The following is a 5,348-nucleotide window of genomic DNA, read 5'->3' on the forward strand; positions in this document are numbered from 1 at the left end:
AAATTATTTTAAAATATATTAAATTGAAAAAAAAAAGAAAATTAAATTTGTATACAGTTTTGATAAATGGACAAGCATTTGGTTTCTTTCAATTATCTAGAGGCCTGAAGCAAGGGGATCCTTTATCTCCTACCCTCTTTATCATTACAGCAGAGGTACTTTCTAGGAACTTAAATGAGTTGTTTGAAGATCCAGATTTCAAGGGCTATAGTTTACCAAAATGGAGTCCTAAAATCAATAATTTGTCACATGTTGATAACACAATTCTCTTCTGTTATGGACACTCTGGTTCTATGAAGAAAATGATGAATGTTTTAAGGGAATATAAAAGGGTTTCAGGATAGATGATCAACTTAGAAAAGAGCTTTTTGTATTTACATAAGAAAGTTCCTGTTGGGATTAGTAACCAAATTAAGAGGATTATTGGAATAACGCAGGGTACGTTTCCTTTTATATACTTAGGATGCCCTATATTCTATGGGAGAAAGAATAAAGGACATTTTGAGGAATTTATCAAGAAGGTTCTAAAAAGACTGAGAATGTGGCACAAAAAATTATTATCTTTCGGGGGGGATATATTCTTGTTAATCATGTTCTTCAATCAATGCCAATTTATTTGTTATCAGCTATGAATCCACCATCTAGAGTAATTACCCATCTTCACAAAATATTTGCTAGATTATTCTGGGCTAATTCTGCAGGTGCAAGAAATAAGCATTGGGTGTCATGGGAGAATTTATGTTACCCAAAGGACGAGGGGGTATAGGTCTAAGATCTTTGCATACTGTGTCAAAAGCTCTTTTTACTAAACTATGGTGGAATTTGAGTTTCAAACTCATTTTTGTGGAATGATTTCATGTGGAATATATTGCAAGAAGTTCTATCCAATTTTAGCTAAAGGAATGGGTGCATTACATGTAAGGAGGAAAATGGTGGAAGTTAGAGAAGAAGTTGAACATAACATATGATGGCAGCTGAAATCAGGGAACTCCAATTTCTGGTTTGATAATTGGACAAAGCAAGGTGACTTATATTTTGTGGAAGATGACATGGTTCAAGTGGAAGAACTAGAGGTGAAGGATTTTTGTAAAACTGGAGAGTGGGATGAGGAGATGTTAAGAAGCAGATTATAAAATCACATGACCTTACATATCATGGAAAATACTACACCACCAGAGACAGGAACAAATGATAAGCCATGGTGGAAGGGTAATACTCAAGGCCTGTTCATAGTAAAGCCAGCTTGGGAAATATTAAGAAACAAAAAGGAAAGGAGAGAAGAGTTCAAAATAATTTGGGCTAAAGGTTTACCTTTCAAGGTAAATTTCTTTCTTTGGAGAGCTTGGAAAAGAAGAATAGCCACAGATGATAATTTCAAAAGAATGAGGATCAATGTAGTATCCAGGTGTTGGTGTTATGAGGAGAAAGAAGAAGAGACTATGCAACATTTATTTCTAAGAGCCCCCATAGCTTTAAAACTATGGAGGGAGTTTGTTGTTTTTACAGGTATTGACATAGAAGAGATAAACCTACAAGAAATTATAATGACATGGTGGACAATGAAAGCAACAACAAAGCTGGAAGCAAGCTACAAAGCCATGCCGGCAATCATGATGTGGAATGTCTGGAAAAGAAGGAATACAATCAAACATGGTGGAAATATTAGATATGAGGAGTGGCTACAGCAAGTTCAAGAGATTATAAGGAAGTTGAAAAAAAATCTTTATCCTTGGATGAAGATGGAGAAAGAGAATTGGCCAGAGATAGTAAGTAAAATGAGAAGATATAAACCAAAATTACATTATTGTTGTAATATGTGGAAGTTTCCAGAGAAAATAGTTACAAGTACAACACGAATGGTGCAAGCAGGGGTAATATAGGAATGAGTGTGTGTGCCTTTTGTATTAGAAATGATAAAGGTGATTTGGTGCATGCAAAAGCAAAAGGTTTAGGGGTCACTTCTAATACACAAGCTGAGATGGAAGCCATAAAAGAGGCTTTACAGTACTTACAAGAGAAGGAGTTTAAGGAAGTGGTTATAGAGATAGACTGACTAGTTCTTATGCGGATGATTGATAACATATGGAAAGTGCCATTGGAACTAGTTAAACCGATTGAACACATAAGGGGAAGAACTCATACAATTCAAGCAAAGATACAGCATAAGAAACACAGTAGCAGATGCATCAGAAAATAAAATAATTGATGCACAGCTAAGTACAGAATATCATATTTTTATTGAGCTACCATCAAGAATTAGAAATCAAATCAACATGGATAAAACACAAATCCCCAATCTGAGGATCAAAATAAGATAGATTCATGTATAGGCCTAATTACAACAAGCGCAGGTAGTCGATTAAAGCAGATAGAAAGCTAGGGGTCCCACGAGAACAAAGCAGGGGTATAGATAATGTTTGAGTAAATTTAACATCTAATATACTGTGAAAATCCTAACTGGATGCTCTAGCAACCAAAAATCACAAAAAACAAGGGTAGATGGAGCTTTCCTTCATGCCAGGCCACATTTCCCAGGATCTGTAGAACAACAATACTTGAGAGGAAAGACAAACGACATCATCAACGACATCATCACAAACACCTTTAAGAGTTATATTCATGGAAGATATGGAAGAGGTACTTGTTGAAGAAGAACTTTCTGGCCAGAACCTTCCAACATCAGAGGGATGAAGCCCAACCACCTGGTAGATTATTTTTTCAGAATAGACTGACAAAATGTAAAACAAAAAGATTGATGAGCAAGGACATACTAGCACCTGGTGAAGATGAGAGCAAGAGCATGGTGGAACACGATGGAGCTGGAAAATTATCCATAGCAGTTATAACACAAACCTTCGGTTGATACCTGAGAAGAACACTAAAGAGAAGCGGCGAAAATGGCAAGAAAAGAGTACTGAAACTTTTTTGGAAACCTTTCATATACCATGTTTGGATCGGGTCATTTTATATTTTGGGGCAGAATTGTGTTGATTAATAGATATAAATAAAAGGAGTCAGAAATTACCCAAAAATTTAATTAAAAATAAATAAATAAAGAAATCCTTCTCCTCCATCATCACTCTTCTTCTCCATTTTCACTCTTCTTTTATCTTCATTTACGATCAAAAATCATCAAAGATTCACAATGAAATTCGATCAAATTTTGGTGAGATTTAAGGTGAAATAACCAGTGGGGTTTGTTTGCAACCCTTGGTTCTATCTCCAAAAATTCAAGCTCAAACAGAGGTGAAAGAGTAACGACCAACCACTGCCAATTAAATCGACCAAAATCAATACCAATTGATTATTGGGTAGGTAAGGAATGACAATATCGTAAAACCCTCAATTTCTACTGATCCTAATGGTTCTAATTTAGAATTTATGGTTTCTAGCCCTAAATTGCCAAATTTAGAGGAAAAAATTAATTCGATGGATTTGATTCAAAATTCACAATATAAATTAGTTGAAAAGGATATGGGAATGGTTTGATTTCAAAAGCCCCATCAAAAATTGCTTTGAATTCATCTAATTGTGTTTTGTCGGTATTGCACATACCGATTTGGTCGAAGACGATATTTCGGTGAAAGTGAATTAAGTTGAGCAGCTAAATTTGATTGAAAATATTATGGAGGACATGAACTTTACAAAATCCCCATCAAATTATCTCAAGAACACATCCAATTTGAAGTAAGTTGAACTTCTCAAAAAAATAATCCCAAAATTAATGTTAAAGAAAAATTAAATAATAATAATAACAACTCTACTAATTTCAAGAATAATTATGGAGAAATAATTGAAGATATAAGTATTAGAAGTGAAATGGATGAAGAAGAAAGAATTGCAAACTCCAAATCTATTAAGAAATGGAGTAAAGAAGATAACAACAAGGGGTGGGGGTGGAGTCGCTTATTTTTATTAATAAATTATTATTTATTTAGTAATATTTTTAGAAAAATAAATTTAAAATATTATTTGAAATTCATTCACGCTCTTAAGGCGAGTGAATCCCATGCGACTTGCCATGTGGGCAAAAAGGGCCAAAGTGGATCAAATTTAGAGTGGGTTAGGGGTATGATAGGTACAGGCCTTAGTTGAGGGGTTTAAGTAAAATTTTGAGAGAAAAAGTGGTTGTCGATGACTTAAGTCTTTTATTTAATGGAGCAACTAATGTAGAAATGAATCAGCATCCATATCATATGATGCATCAAATCTTGATCTTGTCCCTAGAGATTATCATAAGCTAGTACACAAAATTTATTTGACTAGGACCCTCAATTATAATCAATCAATTTGACACTTATATCCATATTTTATTTTCAACTCTCTCTATCTTGAATGAAAGTTCTCCATCACAACAGTTGCAAAATTTTATCCTTTCTAGAGGAATTTGAAAGATGTGCTTCTCTCATCATGTTTTTAATCTCATTCCTTAAAATCCACAGATCCATATAATTGTGTCCACGGTGCAAATTCATCATATCCAGGATTGGTAATTTACCATTCACTTTTCTAGAGTGATAGAAATACCATGTGTGTTCCGATAAATTCCACATTGTGATAATTCTGAATATTTCATATTTAATATCAAAGGCTATTATGGATGAGTTCTCTGGTATATAATTCAACTAGTTCGACGTGTAATCCCTAACAATATTATAAAACTTATGGATGTGTTTGGAAATTTAAATGAAGGAAAATGTTTTCCTAAAAAAAAAAATTTTATTGGAAAAGTGATTTTTTTACTTATTTTGTAGTGTTTAGTTAATAAGAAAAAAATGATTTTCCAAGATCATTTAGGTATAATCTGGAAAATACTATGATACCATACTAGACTCTCAAACCTGTCTACCGACTTAAGACCCTGACTCTAACCCGAGACTCAACTCCTGGCCCGATACCTAATTCTCTACCTTAACCCCAACTCTCGATACTGACCCTGATTTTGACCCAAACCCGAGTCCCAACCCTTGACTCTCAACTTGAGACCCCACCACAAACTTCATTCCCAACAGATTCTAAGGTGAGACTCAACTTTTACTCTCAATCTTGACCCTAACTCAATTTAGGATCCGACTCCCGATCCTGACTCAAGATTCGGTCCAGAAACTCGATTCCTGACCCAACTTTGAGCGAAGTCCCGAATCCTATTTTAATTAGTTTTCTTTGTAGCTAAATGAATAAAATTATAAAAAAAAATAATTGATTAAAAAATATAAATAAGTAACAAACTTCTAATTTACAATAGTTCTTTCTCCACGTAAAATTCCTAAAATTTTGAAGTATATTACAAATAAGAAAAGATTTCCAAATCAAATTAAAAATTAGGATTATATAAAAAATAAAAAAAT

General features: G+C 33.8%; 1 long non-coding RNA gene across 1 annotated transcript; it reads right to left on the reverse strand.

Annotated features, from left to right (window-relative positions):
- Positions 1-2,276: 2,276 nt before the first annotated feature.
- On the reverse strand, positions 2,277-3,712 carry LOC107855160. The gene is made up of 2 exons (XR_001670179.1): positions 2,778-3,712; positions 2,277-2,702 (listed from the first exon to the last, which is right to left on the reverse strand). It is a non-coding gene; the product is annotated as an uncharacterized LOC107855160 (long non-coding RNA).
- Between the last annotated feature and the right edge of the window lie 1,636 nt (positions 3,713-5,348).

The sequence above is a fragment of the Capsicum annuum genome, chromosome 12 (genome assembly GCF_002878395.1).
Source record: "Capsicum annuum cultivar UCD-10X-F1 chromosome 12, UCD10Xv1.1, whole genome shotgun sequence".
NCBI lineage: Eukaryota > Viridiplantae > Streptophyta > Magnoliopsida > Solanales > Solanaceae > Capsicum > Capsicum annuum.